Below are 23,405 nucleotides of genomic sequence, written 5' to 3'. Positions count from 1 at the left end.
TATATTATGAGTTTATGTGTTTTGATGTATTGAAGGTAGTTCGGAGTCCCGGATGTGATCACGGACATAACAAGGAGTCTCGAAATGGTCGAGACGTAAAGATCGATATATTGGACGACTATGTTCGGACACCGGAATGGTTTCGCGGAGTTTTGGGCATATACCGGAGTACCGGGGGTTACCGGAACCCCCCGGGGAGACTAATGAGCCTATTGGCCCCTAGTGGAGAAGAGGAGGGGCGGCCAAGGGCAGCCACGCGCCCCCTTCCCACCCAGTCCAAATTGGACAAGGAGGGGGGCGCCCCTTTCCTTTCCCCCTCTCTCTCCTTCCCTCTCCTCTCCTACTCCCACATGGAAGGGGGGAGTCCTACTCCCGGTGGGAGTAGGACTCCTCATGGGGCACGCCTAGGGTGGCCGTCCCCCTCCCCCTCCTCCACTCCTTTATATACGGGGAGGGAGGCACCCCTTGGAGACACAACAATTGATCTCTTGGATCTCTTAGCCGTGTGCGGTGCCTCCTCCCACCATAATCCACCTCGATAATATCGTGGCGGTTCTTAGGCGAAGCCCTGCGTTGGTAGAACATCATTATCGTCACCACGCCGTCGTGCTGACGGAACTCTCCCTCAAAGCTCGACTGGATCGGAGTTCGAGGGACGTCATCGAGTTGAACGTGTGTAGAACTCGGAGGTGCCGTGCGTTCGGTACTTGATCGGTCGGATCGTGAAGACGTACGACTACATCAACCGCGTTGTGATAACGCTTCCGCTTTCGGTCTACGTGGGTACATGGACACACTCTCCCCTCTCGTTGCTATGCATCACCATGATCTTGCGTGTGCGTAGGAAAATTTTGAAATTACTATGTTCCCCAACAAATATAGCATCATGCCTTGACCATATCACATCACAACATGCCCTATAAAAACAAGTTAGACGTCCTCTACTTTGTTGTTGCAAGTTTTTACGTGGCTGCTACGGGCTGAGCAAGAACCATTCTTACCTACGCATCAAATACACAATGATAGTTCATCAAGTTAGTGTTGTTTTAACCTTCGCAAGGACCGGGCGTAGCCACACTCGGTTCAACTAAAGTTGGAGAAACTGACACCCGCCAGCCACCTGTGTGCAAAGCACGTCGGTAGAACCAGTCTCGCGTAAGCGTATGCGTAATGTCGGTCCGGGCCGCTTCATCCAACAATACCGTCGAACCAAAGTATGACATGTTGGTAAGCAGTATGGCTTGTATCGCCCACAACTCACTTGTGTTCTACTCGTGCATATAACATCTACACAATAACCTGGCTCGGATGCCACTATTGGGGAACATAGTAATTTCAAACAAATTCCTACGCACACTCAGGATCATGGTGATGCATAGCAACAAGAGGGGAGAGTCTGTCCACGTACCCTCGTAGACCGAAAGTGGAAGCGTTAGCACAACGCGGTTTATGTAGTCATACGTCTTCACGATCCGACCGATCCAAGTACCGAATGTACAACACCTCCGAGTTAAGCACACGTTCCGCTTGATGATGTCCCGCGAACTTCGATCCAGCAGAGCTTCACGGGAAAGTTCCGTCAGCACGACGGCGTGATGACGGTGATGATGTTGCTACCGACGCAGGGCTTCGCCTAAGCACCGCTACAATATAACCGGGGTGGAATATGGTGGAGGGGGGCACCGCACACGGCTGGAATAGATCAACAGATCAACTTGTGTGTTCTTGGGTGCCCCCTGCCCCCGTATATAAAGGATCAAGGGGGAGGCGGTCGGCCAGGAGGAGGGAACGCTAGGGGGAGTCCTACTCCCACCGGGAGTAGGACTCATCCTTTTCCTTGTTGGTGTAGGAGAGGGAAGGAAGGGAGAGAGGAGGAGAAGGAAAAAGGGGGGCGCCCCCCCCCTCCTTGTCCAATTTAGACTAGAGGGGGAGGGGCCGCGCGGCTGCCCTGGCCGCCCCTCATCTTCTCCCACTAAGGCCCATGAGGCCCAATTAACTCCCAGGGGGTTTCCGGTAAACCCACGGTATCCGGTTTTTATCCGAAACTACTCGGAACACTTCCGGTGTCCGAACATAGTCGTCCAATATATCGATCTTTACGTCTCGACCATTTTGAGACTCCTTGTCATGTCCGTGATCATTTCCGGGACTCCGAACTACCTTTGGTACATTAAAACACAAAAACTCATAATACGATCGTCACCAAATGATACGTCCATTTTGCATCATGCTTTTATATCGATATTTATTGCATTATGGGCTGTTATTACACGTTATGTCACAATACTTATGCCTATTCTCTCTTATTTTACAAGGTTTACATAAAGAGGGAGAATGCCGGCAGCTGGGATTCTGGGCTGGAAAAGGAGCAAATATTAGAGACCTATTCTGCACAGCTCCAAAAGTCCCGAAACTTCACGGATGATGTTTTCCAAACATATAAAAAATACTCAGCGGAAGAAACTCACCAGGGGGGCACACCCTGCCCACGAGGGTGGGGGCGCGCCCCCTACCTCGTGGGCCCCCTGGTGGCCCTCCGGTGGCCATCTTCTGCTATATGGAGTCTTTCGATGGAAAAAAATCATAAGCCATCTTCTCGGATGAAACTCCACCGCCACGAGGCGGAACCTTGGCGAAACCAATCTAGGGCTCTGGCGGAGCTGTTCTGCCGGGGAAACTTCCCTCCCAGAGGGGGGAATCATCGCCATCGTCATCACCAACGCTCCTCTCATCGGGAGAGGGCAATCTCCATCAACATCTTCATCAGCACCATCTCATCTCAAAACCCTAGTTCATCTCTTGTGTTGAATTCTTGTCTCCAAGTCCGGGATTGGTGCTAGTAGCTTGCTAGTAGTGTTAATTACTCCTTGTAATTAATGCTAGTTGGTTTAATTGGTGGAAGATCATATGTTCAGATCCTATATGCATATTAATACCTCTCTGATTATGAACATGTTTATGCTTTGTGAGTAGTTACTTTTGTTCCTGAGGACATGGGAGAAGTCTTGCTATTAGTAGTCATGTGAATTTGGTATTCATTCGATATTTTGATGAGATGTATGTTGTCTCTCCTCTAGTGGTGTTATGTGAACGTCGACTACATGACACTTCACCATTGTTTGGGCCTACAGGAAGGCATTGGGGAGTAATAAGTAGATGATGGGTTGCTAGAGTGACAGAAGCTTAAACCCTAGTTTATGCGTTGCTTCGTAAGGGGCTGATTTGGATCCATATGTTTCATGCTATGGTTAGGTTTACCTTAATACTTTTGTTGTAGTTGCGGATTCTTGCAATAGAGGTTAATCATAAGTGGGATGCTAGTCCAAGTAAGGGAAGCACCCAAGCACCGGTCCACCCACATACCCAATTATCAAAGTACCGAACGCGAATCATATCAACGTGATGAAAACTAGCTTGACGATATTCCCATGTGTCCTCGGGAGTGCTTTACATCATATAAGAGTTTGTCCAGGCTTGTCCTTTTCTACAAAAGGATTGGTCCACTTTGCTACACTTTATTTACTTTTGTTAGTTGGTGCTTGTTACAAATTATCCTATCATAAAACTATCTGTTACCACTTATTTCAGTACTTGCAGAGAATACCTTGCTGGAAACCACTTATCATTTCCTTATGCTCCTCGTTGGGTTCAACACTCTTACTTATGGAAAGGACTACGATAGATCCCCTATACTTGTGGGTCATCAAGACTCTTTTCTAGCGCCGTTGCCGGGGAGTGAAGCGCCTTTGGTAGGTGGAATTTGGTAAGGAAAAATTTATATAGTGTGCTGAAATTTACTGTCACTTATTACTATGGAAAGTAATCCTCTGAGGGGCTTGTTCGAGGTATCTTCACCCCGACCATTAGAGCAAAGAGTTGATCCTCAACCTACTCAACCTACTGAAAATGAATATGAAAATGAAAATGCTTGCTTTGAAGTTCCTGCGGGTATGATAGAAAAACTGCTAGCTAATCCTTTTTAGGAGATGGAATGAAACATCCTGATGAACATCTGATATATGTGGATGAAGTTTGTGGATTATTTAAGCTTGCAGGTGTACCCAGAGATGTTGTTAAGAAGAAGGTTTTCCCCTTATCTTTGAGGGGAGATACATCGACATGGTATAGGCTATGTGATGATATGAGGTCTTGGAATTACAAACGATTGAAATTGGAATTTCATCAGAAGTTTTATCCTATGCATCTTGTTCATCGTGATTGCAATTATATATATAATTTTTGGCCTCGCGAAGGAGAAAGCATCGCTCAAGCTTGGGGGAGGCTTAAATCAATGTTATATTCATGCCCCAATCATGAGCTCTCAAGAGAAATGATTATTCAAAATTTTTATGCTCGGCTTTCTGGTAACAATCGCACCATGCTTGATACTTCTTGTGCTGGCTCTTTTATGATGAAGACTATTGAATTCAAATGGAATTTATTGGAGAGAATTAAACACAACTCTGAATATTGGGACCTCGACAATGGTAAGGAGTCAGGTATGACACCTAGTTTTTATTGTGTTAAATCTTTTATGGATACCAATGTTTTCCGTAAATTTAGCACTAAATATGGACTTGACTCTGAGATAGTAGCTTCTTTCTGTGAATCTTTTGCTACTTATGTTGATCTCCCCAAGGAGAAGTGGTTTAAATATCATCCTCCCATATAAGTAAAAGTAGCTGCACCTATTAAAGTTGAAGAAAAGACTATCACTTATAATGATCCTATTGTTCCTATTTCTTATGTTGAGAAACCACCTTTCCGTGTTAGGATAAAGGATCATGCTAAGGCTTCAACTGTAGTTCGTAAAAGCAATATTAAAACATATACACCTCCTGAGCAAGTTAAAGTTGAACCCAATATTGCTATTGTTAAAGATCTCTTGTCTGATCATATTGATGGGCATGTTATTTGTTTCTGTAATGAAACTTCTAGAATTGCTAAACCCCGTGATAAAGATAAACCTAGACCTGTGGTAGGCATGCCTGTTATTTCTGTTTAAATAGGAGATCATTGTTATCATGGCTTATGTGATATGGGTGCTAGTGCTAGTGCAATACCTTATTCATAATACTAAGAAGTTATGCATGATATTGCACCTCCTGAAATAGAAGATATTGATGTCACAATTAAACTTGCTAATAGAGATACTATTTCACCAATGGGAATTGTTAGAGATGTTGAAGTCTTGTGTGGGAAAACTAAATATCCTGCTGATTTTCTTGTTCTTGGTTCCCCACAAGATAGCTTTTGTCCCATTATATTTGGTAGAACCTTCTTAAATACTATTAATGCTACCATAGATTGCAAAAGAGATGTTGTTACTGTCGGTTTAAATGATATGACTCATGAATTTAATTTCTCTAAATTTAGTAGACAACACCCTGAAGAACAATTACCTAGTAAGGATGAAATTATTGGTCTTGCTTCTATTGCCGTACCTCCTAGTGATCCTTTAGAACAATACTTGCTAGACCATGAAAACGACATGTTTATGAATGAAAGAAGGGAAATAGATGAAGTATTCTTTAAACAGGAATCTATTCTGAAAAACAATTTACCTGTTGAAATCCTAGGGGATCCTCCTCCACCCAAGGGTGATCCCGTGTTTGAGCTTAAACCGTTACCTGATACTCTCAAATATGCTTATCTTGATGAGAAAAAGATATATCCTGTTATTATTAGTGCTAACCTTTCAGAGCATGAAGAAGAGAGATTATTGAAAACTCTGAAGAAGCACCGTGCTGCTATTGGGTATACTCTTGATGATCTTAAGGGCATTAGTCCCACTCTATGTCAACATAAAATTAATTTGGAAGAAGATGCTAAACCAGTTCGTGATCATCAACGTCGGCTGAATCCTAAAATGAAAGAAGTGGTAAGAAAGGAGATACTAAAGCTCCTTGAGGCAGGTATAATTTATCCCATTGCTGATAGTCAGTGGGTAAGCCCTGTCCATTGTGTCCCTAAGAAGGGAGGTATTACTGTTGTTCCTAATGATAAAGATGAATTGATTCCTCAAAGAATTATTACAGATTATAGGATGGTAATTGATTTCCGCAAATTAAATAAGGCAACTAAAAAGGATCATTACCCCTTACCTTTTATCGGTCAAATGCTAGAAAGATTATCCAAATATACAGATTTTTGTTTTCTAGATGGTTATTCTGATTTCTCTCAAATACCTGTGTCAGCTAAAGATCAATCAAAGACTACTTTTACTTTCCCTTTTGGTACTTTTGCTTATAGACGTATGCCTTTTGGTTTATGTAATGCACCTGCTACCTTTCAAAGATGCATGATGGCTATATTCTCTGACTTTTGTGAAAAGATTTGTGAGGTTTTCATGGACGACTTTTCCGTCTATGGATCTTCTTTTGATGATTGCTTGAGCAACCTTGATCGAGTTTTGCAGAGATGTGAAGAAACTAATCTTGTCTTGAATTGGGAAAAGTTCCACTTTATGGTTAATGAAGGTATTGTCTTAGGGCATAAAGTTTCTGAAAGAGGTATTGAAGTTGACAAAGCCAAGGTTGATGCTATTGAAAAGATGCCATGTCCCAAGGACATCAAATGTATAAGAAGTTTCCTTGGTCATGCCGGTTTTTATAGGAGGTTCATTAAGGACTTCTCAAAAATTTCTCGGCCTCTGGCTAATTTATTACAAAAAGATATACCATTTGTTTTTGATGATGATTGTGTAGAAGCATTTGAAATACTTAAGAAAGCATTGATCTCTGCACCTATTATTCAGCCACCTGATTGGAATTTACCCTTTGAAATTATGTGTGATGCTAGCGATTATGCTGTAGGTGCTGTTCTAGGACAAAGAGTTGATAAGAAACTAAATGTTATTCAATATGCTAGTAAAACTCTAGACAATGCTCAAAGAAATTATGCTACTACTGAAAAAGAATTCTTAGCAGTTGTATTTGCTTGTGATAAGTTCAGATCTTATATTGTTGATTCCAAAGTAACTATTCACACTGATCATGTTGTTATTAAATATCTTATGGAAAAGAAAGATGCTAAACCTAGACTTATTAGATGGGTTCTCTTGCTACAAGAATTTGATTTGCATATTGTTGATAGAAAAGGAGCTGAGAACCCCATTGCAGACAACTTGTCTAGGTTAGAAAATGTGCTTGATGACCCACTACCTATTGATGATAGCTTTCCTGATGAGCAATTAAATGCCATAAATGCTTCTCATACTGCTCCATGGTATGCTGATTATGCTAATTACATTGTTGCTAAGTTTATACCACCTAGTTTCACATACCAGCAAAAGAAAAAGTTCTTCTATGACTTGAGGCATTACTTTTGGGATGACCCACATCTTTATAAAGGAGTAGATGGTGTTATTAGATGTTGTGTACCTGAGCATGAACAGGAACAGATCCTACGCAAGTGTCACTCCGAAGCTTATGGAGGACAGCATGCTGGAGATAGAACTGCACATAAGGTACTGCAATCTGGTTTTTATTGGCCTACTCTCTTCAAGGATGCCCGTAAGTTTGTCTTATCTTGTGATGAATGTCAAAGAATTGGTAATATTAGTACACGTCAAGAAATGCCTATGAATTATTCACTTGTTATTGAACCATTTGATGTTTGGGGCTTTGACTATATGGGACCCTTTCCTTCCTCTAATGGATATACACATGTTTTAGTTGCTGTTGATTACGTTACTAAGTGGGTAGAAGCTATTCCAACTAGTAGTGCTGATCATAATACTTCTATTAAAATGCTTAAAGAAGTTATTTTTCCAAGATTTGGAGTCCCTAGATATTTAATGACTAATGGTGGTTCACATTTTATTCATGGTGCTTTCCGTAAAATGCTTGCTAAATATGATGTTAATCATAGAATTGCATCTCCTTATCATCCTCAGTCTAGTGGTCAAGTAGAATTGAGTAATAGAGAACTCAAATTAATTTTGCAAAAGACTGTTAATAGGTCTAGAAAGAATTGGTCCAAGAAACTAGATGATGCCTTATGGGCCTATAGAACTGCATATAAAAATCCTATGGTTATGTCTCCGTATAAAATGGTCTATGGAAAAGCATGTCACTTACCTCTCGAACTAGAACACAAGGCTTATTGGGCTATTAAAGAACTTAATTATGATTTTAAACTTGCCGGCGAGAAGAGGTTATTTGATATTAGCTCACTTGATGAATGGAGAACCCAAGCCTACGAAAATGCCAAGTTGTTTAAAGAAAAAGTTAAAAGATGGCAATGACAAAAGAATACAAAAGCATGAGTTTAATGTAGGTGATTATGTATTGCTATACAACTCTCGTTTAAGATTTTTTGCACAAAAACTTCTCTCTAAATGGGAAGGTCCTTACGTTATCGAGGAGGTCTACCGTTCCGGTGCCATAAAAATCAACAACTTCGAAGGCACAAATCCGAAGGTGGTGAACGGTCAAAGAGTCAAACATTATATCTCAAGTAATCCCATAAATGTTGAAACCAATATTATTGAAACCGTAACCCCGGAGGAATACATAAGGGACACTTTCCGGAACGTTTCAGACTCCGAAAAGGAATAGGTATGTGGTACGGTAAGTAAACCGACTCCAAAACAGTTTTTAAGGCAATATTTCTTCGTTTTGGAATATTTAGAAAAATAGAAAAATAAGTAGCAGTCCGGGAAGGACACGAGGCCTCCACGAGGGTGGAGGGCGTGCCCTACCCTACTGGGCGCGCCCCCTACCTCGTGGGCACCTCGTGTGCTCTCCGGACTCCATTTTCGTACACGTTACGTATTTTGGTCGGTAAAAATTCATTATATAACCTCCCGGGGGTTTTGACTCCCGTATCACGCAAAAATCTCCTATCTTTGTTTCGAGCTATTTTTTGTTAGGGTTGTCAAGGCCAGGCATTATGTCGTCTCCCTCCTCCTCCAACCATGAGGGCAACAATGCTTGGCTAATGAAGATAGAGCTGAAGAGAGAAGAACCCATGGAGGTCAACAAGGATGAAGGGATCAAGAAGGCCATCGAGGACCATGTTCCGACAACAGAAGACACCCTTCAACTTGACCACAACCTTCTCACCCCAACAAGATCGAAGCTTTCAAGATGATTGAGCTAGCTCGTATACAAAATAAGTATCTCACACGTGAAAATATTTTGTTGAAGGAGCATATCGTTGCACTCAAGGGCATTATCCGCAAGTTAGAAGACCTCCTATGCTCGATGTGCGACTATCCATCATCGACAACCCCACCTTCTTCACCAACAAAGGAGACATAATCACATGGGTATGGGCACTCCACTTGGCAACTGCCAAGCTTGGGGGAGTGCCCCGGTATCGTATCACCATCACTTCTATCTTTACCGCTTTTCTTAGTTTGATCCTTTTGGTAATATCTTGATCTAGTAGAATAAAAGTTCTTAGTATGATCTAGTTGTGAGTTTTGCTTCATTATCCTTCTATGTAATCGAGTCCGTGAGCTATATAGTAAAGATTAGTGTTGAGTCAAGGGCTTGATTATTTTGCCATGATCTCAAGTGAATAAAAGAAAAGAGAAAGCAATAAAAAGAAACAAGGAGATCATGTGAGTCTTATGGAGAGTAATGAGCTCACATAGGAAGAGTATGATGAATAAAAGTTGTTGAGGGTTGACAAACACAGTTTTGGTCATTGTTGCAATTAATAGGAAGTAATAAAGAAAGAAAGGTCTTCACATATAAATATACTATCTTGGACATCTTTTATGATTATGAGCACTCATTAAAATATGACATGCTAAAGAGTTGACATTGGACAAGGAAGACAACATAATGGGTTATGTTTTCTTACATCTGAGATGAATTATATTGTCTTGGATCTTCCAACATGATGAGCTTGCCTTTCCCCCTCATGCTAGCCAAATTCATTGCACCAAGTAGAGATACTACTTGTGCTTCTAAATACCCTTAAACCAGTTTTGCCATGAGAGTCCACTATACCTACCTATGGATTGAATAAGATCCTTCAAGTAAGTTGTCATCGGTGCAAGCAATAAAAATTGCTCTCTAAATATGTATGACTTATTAGTGTGGGAGAAAATAAGCTTTATACGATCGTGTGATATGGAAGTAATAAAAGTGACAGAGTGCATAATAAAGGTCCATATCACAAGTGGCAATATAAAGTGACGTTCTTTCGCATTAAGATTTTGTGCATCCAACCATAAAAGCGCATGACAACCTCTGCTTCCCTCTGCGAAGGGCCTATCTTTTACTTTTATCACCTACATTGCATAAGAGTCATGGTGATCTTCACCCTTCCTTCTTACATTTTATCCTTTGGAAAGCATAATATGTTGGAAAAGATCCTGGTATATATGGCTAATTGGATGTGAGTTTTCATGAACTATTACTGTTGACATTACCCTTGAGGTAAAACGTTGGGAGACAAAACTATAAGCCCCTATCTTTCTCTGTGTCCGATTAAAACTCCATACCCATAAGTATTGCGTGAGTGTCAGCAATTGTGAAAGATTATATGATAGTTGAGTGTGTGGACTTGCTGAAAAGCTCTTATACATTGACTCTTTCCTATGTTATGATAAATTGAAATTGCTTCAATGACTGAGATTGTAGTTTGTTAGTTTTCAATGAAGTTTACGATTCATACTTGATATTGTGATTGAATTATTACTCTAGCATAAGAGATTATATGACAAAGAATTATATGAGTTGCTATTCTAAGAATGATCATGATGCCCTCATGTCCGTATTTTATTTTTATCGACACCTCTATCTCTAAACATGTGGACATATTTTTTGATTTCAGCTTTTCGCTTGAGGACAAGCGAGGTCTAAACTTGGGGGAGTTGATACGTCCATTTTGCATCATGCTTTTATATCGATATTTATTGCATTATGGGCTGTTATTACACATTATGCCACAATACTTATGCCTATTCTCTCTTATTTTACAAGGTTTACATAAAGAGGGAGAATGCCGACAGCTGGGATTCTGGGCTGGAAAAGGAGCAAATATTAGAGACCTATTCTGCACAGCTCCAAAAGACCTGAAACTTCACGGATGATGTTTTCCAAATATATAAAAAATACTCAGCGAAAGAAACTCACCAGGGGGGCCACACCCTGCCCACGAGGGTGGGGGGCACGCCCTACCCCCTGGGCGCGCCCCCTACCTCGTGGGCCCCCTGGTGGCCCTCTGGTGCCATCTTCTGCTATATGGAGTCTTTCGATGGAAAAAAATCATAAGCCATCTTCTCGGACGAAATTCATCCGCCACGAGGCGAAACCTTGACGGAACCAATCTAGGGCTCTGGCGGAGCTGTTCTGCCGGGGAAACTTCCCTCCCGGAGGGGGGAATCATCGCCATCGTCATCACCAATGCTCCTATCATCGGGAGAGGGCAATCTCCATCAACATCTTCATCAGCACCATCTCATCTCAAAACCCTAGTTCATCTCTTGTATCCAATTCTTGTCTCCAAGTCCGGGATTGGTGCTAGTAGGTTGCTAGTAGTGTTAATTACTCCTTGTAGTTGATGCTAGTTGGTTTAATTGGTGGAAGATCATATGTTTAGATCCTATATGCATATTAATACCCCTCTGATTATGAACATGTTTATGCTTTGTGAGTAGTTACTTTTGTTCCTGAGGACATGGGAGAAGTCTTGCTATTAGTAGTCATGTGAATTTGGTATTCGTTCAATATTTTGATGAGATGTATGTTGTCTCTCCTCTAGTGGTGTTATGTGAACGTCGACTACATGACACTTCACCATTGTTTGGGCCTAGATGAAGGCATTGGGGAGTAATAAGTAGATGATGGGTTGCTAGAGTGACAGAAGCTTAAACCCTAGTTTATGTGTTGCTTCGTAAGGGGCTGATTTGGATCCATATGTTTCATGCTGGTTTACCTTAATACTTTTGTTGTAGTTGTGGATGCTTGCAATAGAGGTTAATCATAAGTGGGATGCTAGTCCAAGTAAGGGCAGCACCCAAGCACCGGTCCACCCACATACCAAATTATCAAAGTACCGAACGCGAATCATATGAACGTGATGAAAACTAGCTTGACGATATTCCCATGTGTCCTCGGGAGCGCTTTACATCATATAAGAGTTTTTCCAGGCTTGTCCTTTGCTACAAAAGGATTGGGCCACTTTGCTGCACTTTATTTACTTTTGTTACTTGTTGCTCGTTACAAATTATCCTATCACAAAACTATCTATTACCACTTATTTCAGTACTTTCAGAGAATACCTTGCTGGAAACCGCTTATCATTTCCTTCTGCTCCTCGTTGGGTTCGACACTCTTACTTATCGAAAGGACTATGATAGACCCCCTATACTTGTGGGTCATCACCAAACTTTAAGCGCGCGGACCCTACGGGTTTGAGAACTATGGAGACATGACCAAGACATGTCTCCGGTCAGTAACCAATAGCGGAACCTGGATGCTCATATTGGTTCCTACATATTCTACGAAGATCTTTATCGGTCAGACCGCATAACAACATACGTTGTTCCCTTTGTCATCGGTATGTTACTTGCCCGAGATTCGATCGTTGGTATCTCAATACCTAGTTCAATCTCATTACCGGCAAGTCTCTTTACTCGTTGCGTAATACATTATCCCGCAACTAACTCATTAGTCACATTGCTTGCAAGGCTTATAGTGATGTGCATTACAGAGAGGGCCCAAAGATACCTCTCCGACAATCGGAGTGACAAATCCTAATCTCGAAATACGCCAGCTCAACAAGTACCTTCGGATACACCTGTAGAGCACCTTTATAATCACCCAGTTACGTTGTGACGTTTGGTAGCACACAAAGTGTTCCTCCGGTAAACGGGAGTTGCATAATCTCATAGTCATAGGAACATGTATAAGTCATGAAGAAAGCAATAACAACATACTAAACGATCAAGTGCTAAGCTAACAGAATGGGTCAAGTCAATCACATCATTATCCTAATGATGTGATCCCGTTAATCAAATGACAACTCATGTCTATGGCTAGGAAACATAACCATCTTTGATCAACGAGCTAGTCAAGTAGAGGCATACTAGTGACACTCTGTTTGTCTATGTATTCACACATGTATTATGTTTCCGGTTAATACAATTCTAGCTTGAATAATAAACATTTATCATGATATAAGGAAATAAATAATAACTTTATTATTGCCTCTAGGGCATATTTCCTTCAGTTGGGTTCCTGACAGCCCACACATAACTGAGCGCTAGTGCCTGGATCGCTGGAGCAGTTCGTCTTGGGGGTAGCATGTCTTCTTCTCTTACAACACATCTCCCATGCCACCATAGATACCAGCAAGTGTTCGCTACTATTTTCTGAGAATTGGACCGGTTCCATATAAGGAATTTGACAGAAGAGTCACATAACAGGAACTCGATGATCGCGGAGCCAAACCTATCAAGCAGGTTGCATTTTTAATTGTGTCTCTAAACCCGAGTGCATCCCAGACCAGATTTGCTCTTTCAAACTTAAACAGAGCATGGCCAACATCTTTTGCAGACATTTTACACATTGGACATTGTGAGTTGGTTCCAATGTGACGGTTGGCTAAAACGCATAAGCAAGGGATTGCATTATGCAAACATCACCATAAGAAGATCGTCACCTTTCCAGGTACCTTCACACTCCAAAGTTTATTGCATATTGGGTGTGGTGTCGATCCTCCTTGGCCAAAAATATTTGGGTTCTCATTAACATACGTGTCCTCCCATTGTTTATAGTAAGCCGACCTTATGCTGAATATACCATTTTTGGTTAGATGCCATGCCACAAAGTCCTCTATTGATTGATGGGATAAAGGAATTTGAAGAATTCTGTCAACATCTATAGGCCAAAAATTATCCCTAATCAGCTGCTCATCCCAATCACCCGTAATTAGATCAATAAGCTCACTCACCATAGTTAGAACTCTGTTTCCACGAGCAGTGATCACTTTCCTACTATGGCTATTGGGAATCCAGCAGTTGTTCCATATATGTATTTTAGTTCTATCTCCTACCCTCCAAATACGCCTTTCTTAAAGGTTTGTACACCAGCCCATATGATTTGCCAAACATAAGATGAACCTTCTTTAGATCACAATTTAAGAGACCACTAGAGGGATAATACTTTGATTTCAATACTCTCGCACACAAGGATCCATAGTTCTCCACAAGCCTCCAACACTCCTTAGCCAACGTACCCAAATTGAAACTGTGAACGCCAGGAAAACTGATACCTCCTCTTTCCTTAGGGACACGCATTTTCCACCACATGAACCAGTGCAACTTACGTTGGTTCTCTCCATCATCCACCAGTAGTGCGATATTGCATTAGTGATCTACTTATATTTTTTTTCCGAGAATTTAAACACACTTATCATATACATCGGGATTGCTTGAGCCACCACTTTGATCAAAGCCTCCTTGCACCATAAGATAGTGTCCTTTCTTTCCACCCATTCACAATTTGCAAAATCCTTTCTTTGATGGGCCGTGTCTCATAGGCATGAGAGTGAAGGTGATTCCATCTCGTAGTAAGAAAGATATAGATTTTGCAACTATGTATCGCCTATAACAATATATAAGTGACTGGTGCCCACGTCGCTCACAGGGTTGGCACGACCCATGATTTTTGCGTCTTCTCTTGGCCCATGGTTGCTTGCCGCTTATTGGCCCGACCCATTCAAATCATGTAGACGACCACTATGCATTGCTCATGAGCGATACATAGCATTTTACGAATATAGTGCCCATATATGTTGGAATCTAGACCTTATATTAGGTCTTAGCCTGAAAATGATTTGAGCAGTATGTAGCATTTGCGAATATGATGCCATTGTATGTCAGGAATCTAGGAAAAATCCTATTTGCCGCATTAAGCATCAAAATGTGAGAATTTGCACACATGAAGCAAAGCTAGCGCTCGGGTGGGTGTGTCCATTTTAGCTAGCCTACACATAGAACGTGATTCCAATTTTAGGAACCTTTTGGAAGGTTCATGCTCGCTTTTTTTTTTACCGTTTTGTGAACCTTCCAAAAGGTTTTGATCGTGGACTCTCTTTTTTCTGTTAAGTTGTTCTTTTACTGTTTTTTTATCTTTTTCAAAAATCTTTAAAAAGTTTTTAAAATCAAAAAAATGCAGAAGTCCTAAAAAATCCCGTTTCTAAAAATATTAAAAAAATTCTAAACATTTTCGTGCTTTTCCAAAAAATATTGAATTTTTTGAAAGAAATTGCTTTCTCTGAAAAATGATCAATTGTTTTTGCATTTTAAAAAAGTATTCGTAAATTTCAAATTGTAGTCAAAGCTAAAAAAATTCAAGATGCATTAGAAAATGTTCTAGATTTCTTTCAAATAGTCAGCATCGATAAGAAAAGTTTGAAATTTTCATAATTTGTTTGATTTTTTCAAATACTTGGAGTTTTAAAAATGGTCAATTTTTTTTAAAAAATACTCATGAGTTTCGGAAAATGTTAATATATTTTCAAAAAATGGCCACGTTTTCAAAAGTTGTACACAAACTTTCTGAAAAAACGCTATAGTGTGAGTTGAGTCGCTACAATTTATGTCGAGCCGTTGCAGTACCGGTCTCGTCGATATAGTTCCTGAGGAATCACGACAATGCCCCAGGTCGAGTTGGTGATGGGCCAGTCTAGTCGAACGCGCATGATGCGGACCAGGTGAATCTAGACCTTTATTTGGTCTACTAAACCCGGAAACAAAAAGTTGGGTATGGGCTGAATTCTCCCTGGATCGAGAAATATGTTTCAGGTTTCGTTAAAATCTGTCTCAAGAGAATGTTTTTCGGTCTGCTAAAAAAAGAGAATGTTTCTGGAAAAATTGGGCATATATTTCTTGGGATCTCAAAAAGAAAAAATATAATGAAGAAACATCAGCCAGGGTTGGAACTTCTGTCTACCTAAAAATGGACCTCAGGGAATTCACACCGGGTTCATGGCACGTAGGCGTGCATGTCCAATTTGACCGCAGAAGTGGTTATGTATCACTAGAACGAAGGTTTGAACTTTCATAGGCTACGTACAGACATGCATATAGTCATCGGTTGAAAATTAATAAAAGCTTATGTGAAAATATCACATAGGCAAAACAAATATGATGTGACACGTAATTAGTTTGAAAAGAGACAAATAAAGTAACATAATATATCATCATCACATAGCGTTTTTCGATGTAAAATGACTTCGTAAAATAATAAACGAAGCTCTTCATGTTATCACATATAGGACATTATCCATTATGAAAATAGTAATATAGACTTATTACTAGTTTATGTTACTCACCACTATGACCAGCCTAACACATACACACGTTATGGATATATCATCACGTCTAATGACCAGGATGGTTTTTCCAGTCGTGGACTACGCACACCCGGTCAACACAGCGGTCGCTCGTGAGGTACCAGTATGTAGCAGCAGTCCAAGGAAATGACGCTGTGATCTAGTAATGGCCGATCTAGACGCAACTTGGTGCGCACGCGCACCGACTTGCGCTCTCTCGCGCCACGGCATCACAGAGCTCGACGAGAGTCGAGACCAGACGGTCGACGTCGACGCTGGTGTGGTTTGACTCTTGTTCGCCGGATGACAGAGAAGGCGACGGCTGTGGGAACACGGGTTGGATGTTTTTTCGAGTTCATAAGGCCAACTCCAACCGTTGATCCAAACGGACATCCGTTTTGTTTAGATTTTGTCTGTATGGATAGAGCAATGGAGTGGAGTCCAGTCGTCTTTTTGGATGCGCCGGCCGTGCGCCACATCTCGTCCGGCCGTCCTTGAAATTTTTGCTCAACATTGGTCTTGGAATTTTGGCCTATCTACATCCAACTCTCGCAAATCAACATGTTCTCTACTTTGGTGTATGATCTCGTGCTAATGCTTTGCTTTCTCTTTTGTGCCTCGGTTCTTTGGGTGAATTTATCGATAAACAGTGGCTCCTCGGCATTGCCGATCTCTTCTTCCTCATCTTCGCAATACATGTCTTCATCTTCATGCCATGACTTGTCATGGTTGTCGACCTATTCTTCTTCATGGACACCGTAGTGGTGGGCACCATCTGGGTCGCGGATGTCTTGGCTTTGGTTCTCGTCGGGATCGAAGCCTTTGCCTTGGCTGTCGGGGTGGAAGGTCTGGCCACGACCCTTGTAGATGATGCTCTCCATGAACGCGTTGTAGTTAGGGTCGTCGGCCACCGGTGTCGGGATTGGCATTTCGTAGAATAGGTTGCGGGCGTCGGGAAGATTGGCTGTAGGGGTTGCTTCCTTTGCATCCCGTCGTTCGGCTAGCCAGTGCTACTATACCCAGGCGTGACATTGAGGTCGATGACGGCCGGGCTGGCGGGGGTGGCCGGCGATATCGCGCTGCCGTCCGGCGACGTGATGAACCAGGTCTGAGCATGTTGCTGCGGCGTATGAAAACTGTGCGTCTCCGGTGTTATGGAGGAGCTCGGCGACCGGTACTGCGGAAGGTGAACGGCCGACGAGCCTGTGCTCTCCGCGGCCATGGCGTCGGCGAAGAGAATGGTCAGCCCGGGTCGGTACAACCCTAGCATGACGAGGGCATGCGTCGTCGTTGCCTATGTGGCCTTGGCGAGGATGGCCTCGTTTTGGTCGACGGTGGCCTTGTGCTACGCAACCGCGACCTCCATTGCGTAGTCAGGAGTGTCTTTCTTCTCCACCGCAACGGTCCGTCGGGCCCTCCTCTTGGCTGATTCGATGTCCAGCCGTGCGGCCTCCGCCGGCGTGAGCTCTGATCGCTATGTCCTCCTCTTCTTCGTCGCGGGGCGGGCGGTGGTGGCGGCGTGGTCGGCGGGTTTCTTCGGGGCGTCGGCCATGGAGGAGGGAGATGAGGGGGAGCGTGGGAGGGTTTTTGGGAAAGGGAGGGAAAGTGGGCATGTTGTGTCCCCGACGGGCAGGCCAGCGGAGGACGAGGGTGCGCGTGCCGCCCGTCCCCGAGCTGTCTGTTTCGACACAAACACATCCCAAATTTGGGCCGAAAATGCGTCGGCCACGGACAAAAAAAGACCATTTGTCCATTTGCTCCCGCGTGTTGGCCGTGATTTGTGTATGTTTACCTCCAAACAGACGCGGTCAGACTATTTGGGGTCATACGTTGGAGTTGACCTAAGGGCAACCCAACAGGAATGGATTTAGGGCACGTAAGTGCGTGACACATGGATTTTACGCCATTGATATGCATCAAGATCTGCATATTTGCGGATATATAGACAAATTTCTATTTTAGTTTTATTTTGTAACGTGTTCGTATATCATACGGATATACCCGTTCATGTTGGGTAGTGTATACATGTTCCGTGGGGAGCCTTAACAGTGAAAACGGAAAATAACAATCGCTTATAGAATAGATGAAGCAAAAATGATTCACCATGCCCTAGTTCTCCTGCTCTTGTTTCTTCCTCTTTGTTCTTCTCTCCTATCATCAAAACAGAATATCCACCTTCACGCATCATTTGAGTATGCGAAAGGAAAGAGATCATCTTGTGTCCTCACAGATTGAAGCCCGACCTTCAAGATAAGAAGCCTCATAGCAGTATATTTGGTGCAAACATGTACATATTTGCCCGTAAAACTTCATTTTTGTGTGTAGTCCTTGGTAGCGATCTTGTTTGTTCAAGAATAAGCTTTTAATGTGTGGTATAGTTGGTCATTGTTTGATATTTGTCTTTGTTTCTTGTGTTGGTTTTGGTCATTTGTTATCTTTGAACAACTTTTATGTTCGATATATTGAGTATTTTTAGTTTGAAATTATATGAACTGGAATCTTATGATGTGTCTGTAAACAGCGGGAGCACATGTATGTGTATAAAATCTGGTTACGCAAGTTACAAATGCTGAAATCACATTTTATGAACTTTAAAATCCATGTTTCTTCATATCAAACTTAAACATTACGTAAATTTAGTTCAGTCCTAGATCATTACTGTAATATCATTGTCATTAAAAATATTTGTGTTGAGTGATTCAGAATAATTTTGTGATTGAAGGTCAAAAGGTTTGGAAAGACAATGTTGCAAATCGTTAATAAAACTAACCATGAAAACCATAAACCCCTAAACCCTAAACCCTAATAATCTACAAGGTACAAATAGTAATGCCATCGAATCTGATTGCGAATTAATAAATAGAAACCTAAACCCAAATTCCTAACCCTAAAGCCTAATAGTAAACAGTAAACCTAATAATCTACAATATATAACTAATAATGCCAATGAAACTGATTGCAAGTTAAGAAATATATAAACCTAAAACCTTAAGTTGTGAGCCCTAGAGTAAGATCGCTAGCTACAGTACATGAGTACCCTAAACCCTAAGCCCTAAGGGCATCTTCAACGCTGACCCTCAAACCGTCCGCAATTGTCCGGACCACGCGGTTCGGACGTGGTTTGCCATCCAACACGAGTCTGTATCGGTCCATCGAGCGGTTTAGATGTACATTTTCCGGCAAACCCGAGACAAATGTGGGAGGCTTTGCGGGAGTCCGGACATCCACGCGACGAATCAAAAGTCACCACGTGCCCCTCTTTCCTCTCCGTTCAGATGACAATTTTCCGGATAACATGTTTAATGTTTGATTAAAACCACTAACCACTTTGTTTCTATTTTTTCTTTATTTTTTTAATGCCACAAGATTTGGCGGAAGCAAGCAAACTACCTACTAGATTTGCGGAAGCTAGCTAAAGCACCATGTTCAGTTGGCGGAATCTGGCTAAACCACGTACACTGAATTGGCGGAAGCTTGCTAATAAAGCACTACGATTAGTAGACTGAGCGGTCTTTTGAATGAATTGATGATTAGCCCAATTCTGACGCACGACCCCATCTTGTCCGCCCACGTCCGTTTAATGGTAAAAGGACACAACAGGCCATTCAACACGCGGCTGCAAACGGACGACGGTCCGTTTTCTGTCCGCTTTTGACCCATTCTCGGCGCAAGTTTGAGCCGAGTTTGCGGCCGAACGGACAGTGCGCGGACGGCCGGGACGCGCGCCCTTGTCCTTCCCTGGCCTACTCGCCGGTGACACAACCGGCCACTCCCCCCCTTTCGTCCAAAACCCTCCCGTGCACCGCCCTCTACTCTCCACGCGCTCCGGCCTTCCCCATCCCTCCATACACCATGGCCGACGAGGCGAATCTCGGTGACCCACCACCTGCTGCCCGGCCCATGGCGAAGGCCGTGAAGAAGAAGCCTCGGTCGGAGCTCATGCTGGCGAAGGCCGCCAAGCTCGACAAGGAATCGGCCAAGAAGAGGGATCGACGAGCTGTGGAAAGGAGAAGAAGGCCGCCGCGCAGTACGCATTCGAGTGTGCCCTGCGGCGTGTGATGCAGCACCAGGCTGACCTCGACGACAAGGAGTCCATCGTCTCCAAGGCGCACGCCCTCCTCATGATGGGTATGGGACACCCCACGCCAGCCAATCTCCCGGCCGCTGCCATGGCCGCGGCCAGCACATGTGTGACGCCCCCAATTCAATCGTACACTAACTATACACGCAAACGTGTACGATCAAGATCAGGGACTCACGGGAATATATCACAACACAACTCTACAAACAAAATAAGTCATACAAGCATCATATTACAAGCCAGGAGCCTCGAGGGCTCGAATACAAGAGCTCGATCATAGACGAGTCAGCGGAAGCAACAATATCTGAGTACAGACATAGGTTAAACAAGTTTGCCTTAAGAAGGCTAGCACAAACTGGGATACAGATCGAAAGAGGTGCAGGCCTCCTGCCTGGGATCCTCCTAAACTACTCCTGGTCGTCATTAGCGGGCTGCACGTAGTAGTAGGCACCTCCCGAGTAGTAGTAGTCGTCATCGACAGTGGCGTCTGGCTCCTGAGCTCCATCGTCTGGTCGCAGCAATCGGGTATAGAAAGGGGGAAAAGGGGGGAACAAAGCAATCGTGAGTACTCATCCAAAGTACTCGTAAGCACGGAGCTACACTACATATGTATGCATTGGTATCAAATGAAAAAGAGGGTATCATACATGGACTGAACTGCAGAATGCCGGAATAAGAGGGGATAGCTAGTCCTGTCGAAGACTACGCTTCTGGCCACCTCCATCTTGCAGCATGTAGAAGAGAGTAGATGGTAAGTTCACCAAGTAGCATCGTGTAGCATAATCCTACCCGACAATCCTCTCCTCGTCGCCCTGTTAGAGAGCGATCACCGGGTTGTATCTGGCACTTGGAAGGGTGTGTTTTATTAAGTAACCGGTTCTAGTTGTCATAAGGTCAAGATACAACTCCAAGTTGTCCTGTTACCAAAGATCACGACTATTCGAATAGATTAACTTCCCTGCAGGGGTGCACCACATAACCCAACACGCTCGATCCCCTTTGTTCGGACACACTTTTCTGGGTCATGCCCGGCCTCGGAAGATCAACACGTCGCAGCCCTACCTAGGCACAACAGAGAGGTCAGCACGCCGGTCTAAATCCTATGGTGCAGGGGTCTGGGCCCATCGCCCTTTGCACACCTGCACGTTGCGAACACGGCCGGAAGGAGACCTAGCCTAGCAGGCGTTCCAGTCCAATCCGGCACGCGCCGCTCAGTCGCTGACATCACGAAGGCTTCGGCTGGTACCACGACATCGAGTGCCCATAACTGTCCCCGCGTAGATGGTTAGTGCGTATAGGCCAGTGGCCAGACTCAGATCAAATACCAAGATCTCGTTAAACGTGTTATCTTGAAATAACCGTGAACACCGACCAGGGCCAGGCCCATCTCTCTCCTAGGTGGTCTCAACCTGCCCTGTCGCTTCGCCACAAAGATCCACACAGAGGGCTGTCGGGAAAGTATGTCCTTCCAGCCCCCAATTCGTGAATCAACCGCGAGTACTCCTCGAGCCAACCCGACTTTAGTCATCACATGTATCATGTATAAAGTATATAGTATATACCCGTGATCACCTCCCGAGTGATCACGACCTGATAGTATAGCATGGCAGACGGACAGGAATGTATGGCCACTGATGATAAACTAGCATCCTATACTAAGAATTCAGATTGCAGGTAAAGGTAACAACAGTAGTAGCAAGGACATGCTATGCATCAGGATAGGATTAACGGAAAGCAGTAATATGCTACACTACTCTAATGCAAGCAGTATAGACACTACTAGGGAAAACCTTATACACAGAATCTTAGCAGCAGCGTGGCATAAAAACAGGCGATGTTGCTAAGTAGTAGCAGCGCGGCTACGGAAAGCTCGCTACTGGTGCAAACTTAGCAGTAGCGCGTGACGCTTAAACTGCGCTGCTACAAAAATCCACCGGCAGTACACAACGACATAAGTTTACCAGTAGCGCAGCGCCAGGGAGCGCGCTGCTGCTAATGCCATAGTAGCAGCGCGCTTTTTTCTCACCTCGCTGCTGCTAATTTTGAAATTGTGCACAGGGTTGGCCCGTTTAGCAGTAGCGCGTGACAGGAAAGCGCGCTGTTGCTACGCTCTTAGCAGCAGCGCGCTTTCTCTCCCGCGCTACTGCTAAGACGCAGCACCCACCACCTTTTCCACCTCCCATCCCCATCTCCTCTCCTCCCTTTCTCCTAACTCCCACATCCTCCCTCTCTCACTCTTGTTCTTCCTCAATACTTCTCCCCCCGTTACTCTCCCTCTTCTACCTACCTTTCTCTCTCTTCATTACTCCTAGCTATAACTACACCACCTCCATTAATTCATCTCCTTTCTCTTTTTCCTCCCTCCTCCACTAGTTGAAGTTGTCTCCTCCCAAATTAGCTAGCTAGGTAGATGTAGCATTTAGTTAAGTGACCTATTTGCCCCCTAACTAGATCTTTCTTTGTCAAGAAGAGCTTTGTGCACTTTTGACCTCCCTACATCATCATCTCCACCATGTGCTCGATCTCGAGATAGAGGTGTGATTAATATTTCATGCTTTTGCAAAATGGAAATATATGTTCCTATTTTGTATACACACTTAATTAGCCATTATTATGCATGGGTCCAATGATGTAATATATATATGTTCCTATTTTGTATACACACTTAGCCATTATTATGCAAGGGTCCAATGATGTAATATATATGTTCCTATTATGCTGAGGAAAAGAAAAAAGGGAAACTGGTTATAGCAGTAGCGCTTTAGTGAAAAAGAGCTACAGCTAGTCAAGGTAGCAGTAGCGGTTTCTGCAGAAAATCGCTATAGCTGCTCGTAATAGTAGTAGCGCGTTTCGTGTAAACGCGCTACTGCTACGTCCACTTAACCCAAAATTCTCCCTCTCCCTGCTTCATCCCGCCTCTTTTCCCCCAAATCCCCACTCTCTCTTCCCTGGCCCCGTCGCACCGCCACGCCCGCCCCCGACCTCGGCGCGCTCGCCCCCGACCCCGCCGCCCCGACCCCGC

Source organism: Triticum dicoccoides, chromosome 1A (genome assembly GCF_002162155.2).
Source record: "Triticum dicoccoides isolate Atlit2015 ecotype Zavitan chromosome 1A, WEW_v2.0, whole genome shotgun sequence".
Lineage (NCBI taxonomy): Eukaryota > Viridiplantae > Streptophyta > Magnoliopsida > Poales > Poaceae > Triticum > Triticum dicoccoides.
The sequence above is the reverse complement of the archived record's forward strand: the minus strand, read 5'-3'. Positions refer to the sequence as shown.